Consider the following 9,802-nt stretch of genomic DNA (forward strand, 5'->3'; position numbering starts at 1 on the left):
TCTTGGCGCAGGTTATGGGGTGTAAAGTGGAAAGGTTGCCGATCAAGTATTTGGGTTTGCCGTTGGGTGCTAACCCCAATAGGATTAAAACTTGGGATCCCGTAGTGGAGAAGATGGAAGAGAGATTAAGTGTGTGGCGTGGTAGATACAACTCTTCTGGGGGTAAACTTACCTTGATCAATTCTTCTCTTGCCAACCAACCCATTTATTTTATGTCCATTTTCAAACTGCCGGTGACTGTAGCAAAAGTAATAGAGAAAATTCAACGGAAATTTTTTTGGGGTGACACAATTGATAAGAGAAAACTGTCACGTCCTCGATTTTAAACATAATTATAAATGATTTACATAATAAAAATACTCACAAATATCCGTACGGTACCCAAAAGATCACTGTGTTCTCATTTCCTTAGTTAAGCTTCCAAATTCACAAAGTTTCCAAAATATTACAATATAGGCTCAACGGCCCCAAATCAACATAAGTATCAAATGTCGAAAGAGGATTAAGGGTTACAATATTCCAAATCAAAAGAATTACAATTTAAGTTACGAATACATCTTTCAAAATAAATTTACAACGATGAATAAGTAACTCCTTCGGTTAGCTTTCAAAAATAATGACCACACTCCAAGCACGCCAAGCAATGCAAGCTAGGGTTCCGGGTTAGCACCTGAAAATAATATAAGGCTTGAGCTACACTAGCCCAGTAGAAAAGTCTACGCAAACTCTATATGCAAATGAGCGAGACGAATGAACAAATGATAAAAGATCACAAGACAACGGAGGAAGCACAACTTTCATGAACAAGTGTCCCAAAATCTCCAAATTTTCTTTTATTCAACCCATAAATCATATCCGTTCAAATCGTGTCTCAACATGTCGTGTCATTTATGTGTCTGAGCCGAAGCTCCTGCCGGGCTAATTTTGGGACCCCGATATCCCCTGCCAAGCACCCACCTTGAAGGTTAGGCCTTGAAAAATTATTATGAGCATAAGCTCCTGCCAGGCTAATTATGGGACCCTGAAATCCCCTGCCAGGCACCCACCCGTCGATGGGCCCTGAATGTTCGCGCGTCGTTCACAAGTTCAAGTGTATCGTTCGTACAAATATTGTGCAAGAGGCCCATATTTACCATTTCAAGAATTTCACAAATACGGACATATCCAAGTTGGATAACTCAATGATCCTGACATCATGCATTTACCCAAGCCATCATCATATATAATAAACAAATCATTGTAGCCCCTGGAAAGGCATTTAGGCTTGGAAAAGAAAAGTGGAACGGTACAGGAGAAGTTTTGCTTTTCACTGGTGGTCTACCGGTAGGGAACATGGAGCTACCGGTAGGAATTGTAAACAGTGGGTGCAAGTTTCAGCTGGTAAGAGTTCTACCGGTAGAGATAAAAATACTACCGGTAGGTGGGAAAAAAATTAACAATCCTACCGGTAGGGAATAAGTCCTACCGGTACAAATGCAAAACAGAAAGGCCACCATTTTTGCACGAGGAAAAATCTGAGACAGGCTACCGGTAGGAGAAAAGTTCTACCGGTAGGAAGCTAATTTTTCTAGCAACACAACAGCGTTCTACCGGTATAACGGACGGGCCTACCGGTAGGAATCCAGAATTTGACGATTTTTCATCAGATAACAGATTTTGATCCAGACCAAACAACAATCAATATCAGCTCAAACAAAGCATGGAAATACTCAAACAAGACATAAGAGAACCCAAATAACATATAAAGAGAGGTAGAATTTCCTACCTCGAGTATCCAAACCGAAATCAAGGAGATTGTGCAAACCCTAGCTTCCGGAGTCCAAATCAAGCAACAATACACCGAACCAAGCTTTGTCCAACGCGATACAAGCTCGAATATACTAGTAGACGATGGAGTTAAGCTTGATTGTTGTGAGTTTTGAGTGATTGGGTGAGAGAGTGAGAGACTTAGAGGAGAAATGGAGAGAGAGCTGAGAAGAAGAAAATGGGAAAAAAAGAAAAAGTTCTCCTGGTATACACGGCACACACACACATGCACAAATCACACAAACACCCATGGCTTTCAAGTTCTCACACTTTGACCCCCAACTCTAATATTTTCATTAATCCATCACTTTTCCATTTATAAAACAATAAAATTATAAAATGAATTTACGGGTCTCTACATCCTACCCTCCTTAAAGAAATTTCGTCCTCGAAATTTTTCATGCCAAAACTAGTTAACACATATATCACCTATGCATGCAAAACCTCAATCACCAATATTATGCAACATGTTAAACATTAAAATACTTCAATCTCGGATACTCACGTTGGGTTACTCTGGGAATAAATGTGGATACTTCTCTCTAACCTCATCTTCTCGTTCCCAAGTTTGATCCTCGCTATCCTGACTTCTCCATAAGACTCGTACTAACGGTATCGTCTTACCCCTCAACACTTGATCGCGCGAATCTAGGATACGGACCGGTTCTTCCCCATAAGACGCATCGGCCTCTAACTCGAGTTCGGACCATTCCAACACATGCGACGGATCAGGTTCGTACTTTCTCAACATAGACACGTGAAACACATCATGAACACCCGATAGCCTCGGTGGTAAAGCCAAACGATACGCAACCTCCCCAATCTTTTCAATAATGTCGAACGGCCCGATGTAACGCGGCGATAGCTTTCCCTTTTTCCCAAAACGAGACAAACCTCTACGTGGCGATACTTTGAGGAATACATGATCCCCTTCTTCAAATGACAACGGGCGACGACGACGATCGGCATAATTCTTTTGTCGGCTTTGCGCGGTTAACAATCTTTGGCGAATCACCTTCACTTGTTCAGTCGTTCTCTCTTGAGCTTCTTTAAGGCGTTGACGAATTACTTTCAAGCTCTCGGAGGTCTCCTTAATCATGTCCGGTCCTACAAGCGTAGCCTCTCCCAATTCGGTCCAACACACAGGCGATCGACACGGTCTTCCATACAAAGCCTCATACGGTGCCATTTCGATACTAGATTGATAGCTATTGTTGTACGCGAACTCAACTAATGGCAAGTGGTCCTCCCAACTACCCCGGAAATCCATCACACAAGCCCGAAGCATGTCTTCCAAAATATGAATCGTTCTCTCGGATTGCCCATCGGTTTGAGGATGATACGCGGTACTAAATAGAAGATTAGTGCCCAAAGCAGCTTGTAAACTCTGCCAAAAACGTGCGGTAAATCTCGGATCTCGATCGGACACGATGGACACGGGAATCCCATGAAGTCGAATGATCTCTCGAATATACAAACGGCTAAGCGCATCAACGGAATCGGTGACCTGAATGGGTAGGAAATGAGCGGTTTTAGTCAAACGGTCCACAACTACCCAAATAGCATCATGCCCCCTTGGCGATCTCGGTAAACCTGTAACGAAATCCATGGTCACATGCTCCCACTTCCACTCGGCCACTGGTAATGGTTGCAATTCCCCCGCGGGTCGTTGATGTTCGGCTTTCACTTGTTGGCACGTGAGACACTTGGACACGAAAATCACAACGTCCCTCTTCATTCCGGACCACCAAAATTGTCTACGCAAATCATGATACATTTTCGTTCCTCCCGGGTGAACGGCTAACGGAGAATGATGAAACTCTCGTAAGATTTCTTCCCGACACGAAATGGGTACGAACAACTTTCCTTGATAGCGCAAGCTTCGGTCGGCGTGAATCATCCACCCTTCTTGAGCGTTTCCACTAAGGAATCTAGTACGGAGTTCCTCTGCTTCCTCATCATGTTGCTGGGCCTCAATCACTCTCGTCGATAAAGTCGATTGTACCGTCAAGTTGCATAACGTGACCCCTTCCCGAACTCCCTCAAAGTGCATGGCGTAGGAGCCCAAGTCGTTCATTGCTTTCCACTCATGAATCGCTAGGCTCGCTAGATGTGTCGGTTTTCTACTCAATGCGTCAGCCACAACGTTCGCTTTCCCCGGGTGGTATTGTAATTCAAAGTCATAATCCTCCAAATGCTCCATCCAACGGCGTTGACGAAGGTTAAGTTCCTTTTGAGAGAATAAATATTTCAAACTTTTATGATCGGAAAAGACTTCAAACTTCTCACCATACAAGTAATGACGCCAACTTTTCAAAGCAAATACGACGGCTGCAAGTTCTAGATCGTGTGTCGGGTAATTCCGCTCATGTGTTTTCAACTGTCGTGACCCATACGCTACCACTCGTCCCGCCTGCATCAACACGCATCCCAACCCTTCCTTAGACGCGTCACAATACACAGAGTAGCCAACTCCACGGTCGGGCACAATCAAAACCGGCGCGGTAGTCAATCGCTTCTTTAACTCCTCAAAGGCTGTCTCACACGAGTCACTCCAAACGAATCGGGTCCCCTTACGTGTCAATCTAGTCAGTGGTGCCGCTAAACGAGAGAAGTCTAAAACGAAACGGCGGTAGTACCCAGCCAAACCCAAGAAGCTTCGAATCTCGAATACGTTCTTTGGTCGCTGCCAATTCATAATCGACTCTATCTTTCCGGGATCAACAGACACTCCACCCTTCGAAACCACGTGGCCTAAGAATTTAACTTCGGATAACCAAAACTCACACTTACTAAGTTTAGCGTATAGCTGGTGCTCTCTCAAGAGTTCAAGAACAATGGTGAGATGGGCTTGGTGTTCCTCCTCCGTAGGCGAATAGATCAAAATATCATCCACAAAGACGACGACGAAGCGATCAAGATAAGCACGAAAAATACGATTCATCAAGTCCATGAATGTAGCTGGAGCGTTCGTCAGTCCGAAAGGCATAACAACGAACTCATAGTGGCCATAACGAGTGCGGAAAGCGGTTTTAGGGATGTCCTCTCTACGAACCCTCAATTGGTGATAACCGGACCTCAAGTCGATTTTAGAAAAACAAGTGGCACCCCGAAGTTGGTCGAACAAATCATCGATTCTAGGCATGGGATACTTGTTCTTAATGGTGACTCGGTTTAGCTTACGGTAGTCAATACACAAACGGAGTGAACCATCCTTCTTTTGCGCAAAAAGAGCCGGTGCTCCCCACGGAGACGTACTTGGACGAATGAATCCTAGGTTCTCCAGTTCTTGTAACTGAGTCTTTAGCTCTCTCAATTCGGCGGGTGCGAAACGATATGGAGGTACGGAGATAGGAGCGGTACCGGGAAGTAGATCAATGGTGAACTCAATCTCTCGCTCGGGAGGTAAACCAGGTAACTCTTCCGGGAATACATCCGGAAAGTCGCAAACCACTAAGGGTAACTCCCCACGCATGAAGGCATCCTCATCTAACGTCAAACTCGCCAACAATGAATAAACCGACCCTAGCTCACGAGGCCCACATAAATAAGGTTCCAATGGTTCTCGACGCTCCCCAAAGAATTCGAAGCAAGGACCTTCGGGTGGACAAATACGAACTCGACGCTTAAAACAATCGATGGTAGCATGAAATTTGGATAGCCAATCCATTCCCAAGATAAGATCAAACCCCGACATTCCTAAAACGATGAAGTCGAACATGAAACGACAATCACGGATAACCAACTCACATTCTCGACAAATACGGTCAAGAGGTGTTCTACCCCCTAGAGGTGTTTCGACAAACAAAGGAGGACTAATAGTTTCCGATTCCAATTCCAAAGTACACACAAATGATGCAGCAATGAAAGAATGCGATGCTCCAGAATCAAAGAGTACTTTAGCAAATGAGTTGAACAAAAGAAAAGTACCCCTCACAACAGAAGTTTCCGGAACCTGAGAAGTGGTAGGTGGGATAGCAGAAGTGATGTTGAAAACTCGCCCCTGGGTACCCTGACCCTGCACAAAACCCCCTCTCTGACCAGAACCCTGAGCAGGCGCGGAAGAACTCGCTCCCTTGTCAACCCCGGAACTCTGAGCTGACGTAGTCTGACGAAAGTAAGGCTGCTGCTGCCTCTGAGTACCCCTAAACGGCTGGCCCACATTACGCCCCGTTCCCGGCTGCTGCACAGAACCTGACTCACTGCGCGCTCCCGACCCTTGAGGACAACTCCTTGCGAAATGATCCGTTTTACCACAAATATAACAAGTTTCCCCGAGGCGTGGACACTGAGCACGAACGTGTCCAGGTTGATTACACTTAAAACACACAGGCAAAGGCTTAGACAGAACACCCCGAGCCCCCAAAGAAGAAGGCGGCCTAAAGTTCGACGAACTACCCTGCGGTGTCTGAGATGGTTCCCTTGCCCTTTTCCTCCCTTGGCTTCCAAAGCTCCCCGATGAAGAACTCGTGTTCACGGTTGGTTGTCGTGGTTCCCAAACCCCTCTATTACGTTGCGCCTCTTTCGGTATCTCAATGCTCCTCGCACACTCAACTACCTCGGCGTATTTTGTCTTGCGTTGTACCATTACCATCCTCCTTACGGTGTTGTGCAGTCCTTTCTCAAAGCGTCTACATTTCCTCTCTTCCGTCGCCACCAACTCTGGCGCAAAGCGAGATAAAGATTGGAATTTTTGTGCGTACTCCGACACGGTCATGCTTCCTTGCTCTAACTTTTCGAATTGGTCCCTCAATTGGTCACGGCTAGTTTCTGGAAAATACTGCTCCTCAAATAACGCCTCAAATTCAGCCCATGTCAAATTCTCAACATCTGGCTCATCTATTTGAGCTGCGGTCCTTGCCGCTCTCCTTGCATCTTTCCTACTTTCAAGAACGGATTCCCACCATTCACCGGCCTCCCCAACTAGTTGCACCGCCACGATACCTACCCTGATGTTATCTTCTGTGATATTGAGAGCTCTAAAAAGCTTACGAATCTGAGCTAGCCAATGGTCCGCCACCAAAGGGTCGCTACTAGTCCCATCGAACACTGGAGGGTTTCTACGGCTAAACTCTCGCATCGCCACGATAGCTCGATCCTCAACATTCTCCCTAGGTGCTTGGTTTAGAAGATTTGCAGCTGTAAGTGCTGCGACGAGATCCCTAGCAAACTGATTTTGAGCTTGAGGTACTCCTGCACCTCGACCGATCCCAGCCCCCAAATTCCCACCTGGGTTCTCCCCATGCTGACTAACCTCGTCCTCAAGAGGTACCCCACGGCCACGACCACGGCCTCGACCACCCCGGGTCCCAGCCCCAACTCGTCTGACACGGGTCTTCGGAGGCATCTTACTACATGATATACAAAAGAAACTATTAACCACAACATTAAAACTACGGGGTTGAAGCCCTCAACTTCGCAACACGGGTTAATAGCTCTACACCACTCTACGATAATGAAAAATGCAATGCCACGTAATCACATGAATGTTAGTCACACAAGCATGCACAAGTTATGTTAGAAGGCGCGACATTTTGAACCCATGAGACAAAACGTCTCCCCACGGTCTCTAGGTGTTCTAAACCTATGCTCTGATACCAAGTTGTCACGTCCTCGATTTTAAACATAATTATAAATGATTTACATAATAAAAATACTCACAAATATCCGTACGGTACCCAAAAGATCACTGTGTTCTCATTTCCTTAGTTAAGCTTCCAAATTCACAAAGTTTCCAAAATATTACAATATAGGCTCAACGGCCCCAAATCAACATAAGTATCAAATGTCGAAAGAGGATTAAGGGTTACAATATTCCAAATCAAAAGAATTACAATTTAAGTTACGAATACATCTTTCAAAATAAATTTACAACGATGAATAAGTAACTCCTTCGGTTAGCTTTCAAAAATAATGACCACACTCCAAGCACGCCAAGCAATGCAAGCTAGGGTTCCGGGTTAGCACCTGAAAATAATATAAGGCTTGAGCTACACTAGCCCAGTAGAAAAGTCTACGCAAACTCTATATGCAAATGAGCGAGACGAATGAACAAATGATAAAAGATCACAAGACAACGGAGGAAGCACAACTTTCATGAACAAGTGTCCCAAAATCTCCAAATTTTCTTTTATTCAACCCATAAATCATATCCGTTCAAATCGTGTCTCAACATGTCGTGTCATTTATGTGTCTGAGCCGAAGCTCCTGCCGGGCTAATTTTGGGACCCCGATATCCCCTGCCAAGCACCCACCTTGAAGGTTAGGCCTTGAAAAATTATTATGAGCATAAGCTCCTGCCAGGCTAATTATGGGACCCTGAAATCCCCTGCCAGGCACCCACCCGTCGATGGGCCCTGAATGTTCGCGCGTCGTTCACAAGTTCAAGTGTATCGTTCGTACAAATATTGTGCAAGAGGCCCATATTTACCATTTCAAGAATTTCACAAATACGGACATATCCAAGTTGGATAACTCAATGATCCTGACATCATGCATTTACCCAAGCCATCATCATATATAATAAACAAATCATTGTAGCCCCTGGAAAGGCATTTAGGCTTGGAAAAGAAAAGTGGAACGGTACAGGAGAAGTTTTGCTTTTCACTGGTGGTCTACCGGTAGGGAACATGGAGCTACCGGTAGGAATTGTAAACAGTGGGTGCAAGTTTCAGCTGGTAAGAGTTCTACCGGTAGAGATAAAAATACTACCGGTAGGTGGGAAAAAAATTAACAATCCTACCGGTAGGGAATAAGTCCTACCGGTACAAATGCAAAACAGAAAGGCCACCATTTTTGCACGAGGAAAAATCTGAGACAGGCTACCGGTAGGAGAAAAGTTCTACCGGTAGGAAGCTAATTTTTCTAGCAACACAACAGCGTTCTACCGGTATAACGGACGGGCCTACCGGTAGGAATCCAGAATTTGACGATTTTTCATCAGATAACAGATTTTGATCCAGACCAAACAACAATCAATATCAGCTCAAACAAAGCATGGAAATACTCAAACAAGACATAAGAGAACCCAAATAACATATAAAGAGAGGTAGAATTTCCTACCTCGAGTATCCAAACCGAAATCAAGGAGATTGTGCAAACCCTAGCTTCCGGAGTCCAAATCAAGCAACAATACACCGAACCAAGCTTTGTCCAACGCGATACAAGCTCGAATATACTAGTAGACGATGGAGTTAAGCTTGATTGTTGTGAGTTTTGAGTGATTGGGTGAGAGAGTGAGAGACTTAGAGGAGAAATGGAGAGAGAGCTGAGAAGAAGAAAATGGGAAAAAAAGAAAAAGTTCTCCTGGTATACACGGCACACACACACATGCACAAATCACACAAACACCCATGGCTTTCAAGTTCTCACACTTTGACCCCCAACTCTAATATTTTCATTAATCCATCACTTTTCCATTTATAAAACAATAAAATTATAAAATGAATTTACGGGTCTCTACAAAAACTCCACCTAGTCAAATGGGAGGTGATTTGCAAGAAGAAGGAGTTTGGTGGTTTAGGCGTGAAGAATTTAATGGTCCAAAATGTGGCCCTCCTGGCCAAGTGGTGGTGGCGATTTCATAAGGACAGGGATTCTTTATGGGTGCGGGTTGTTAGGGAAAAATATAATTTGGAGCGTGGCTGTTGGTTTCCTCGTATGCCGGCATCGGGAAGGGCTACTCAAATATGGAAAGATATTTGCACAATTGGGGATGTGTCTTCATGTATCGGCACTATAATTCAAGAGGGATTTAGATTACAGATCAACTCAGGTTTGGGGATTTCATTTTGGAATCATGTATGGCTAGGGGATACAACTCTTAAAGAAGATTACCCTCGGCTGTACTTAATTTCTTCTCAAAAAGAAGCGGTGGTCAGTGCGGTGAGGGACGGATCTGATGAGGGCAATTGGAATCTGACATTTTGTAGGGCCTTACGTGATTGGGAAAACCTTCAAGTGGAGGAATTAAAGCAGAGGTTGCTACTTGTTAATC

The 9,802-nt window shown here is 44.6% G+C and overlaps 2 long non-coding RNA genes across 2 annotated transcripts; both read right to left on the reverse strand.

Moving 5' to 3' along the window:
- Positions 1-389: 389 nt before the first annotated feature.
- On the reverse strand, positions 390-1,963 carry LOC131299653 (uncharacterized). Its single transcript, XR_009190811.1, has 2 exons — positions 1,766-1,963; positions 390-670 (listed from the first exon to the last, which is right to left on the reverse strand). It is a non-coding gene; the product is annotated as an uncharacterized LOC131299653 (long non-coding RNA).
- A 5,529-nt stretch (positions 1,964-7,492) lies between these two features.
- On the reverse strand, positions 7,493-9,066 carry LOC131299659 (uncharacterized). The gene is made up of 2 exons (XR_009190812.1): positions 8,869-9,066; positions 7,493-7,773 (listed from the first exon to the last, which is right to left on the reverse strand). It is a non-coding gene; the product is annotated as an uncharacterized LOC131299659 (long non-coding RNA).
- Between the last annotated feature and the right edge of the window lie 736 nt (positions 9,067-9,802).

Source organism: Rhododendron vialii, chromosome 1a (assembly GCF_030253575.1).
Source record: "Rhododendron vialii isolate Sample 1 chromosome 1a, ASM3025357v1".
In the NCBI taxonomy this organism is placed as follows: Eukaryota; Viridiplantae; Streptophyta; class Magnoliopsida; order Ericales; family Ericaceae; genus Rhododendron; species Rhododendron vialii.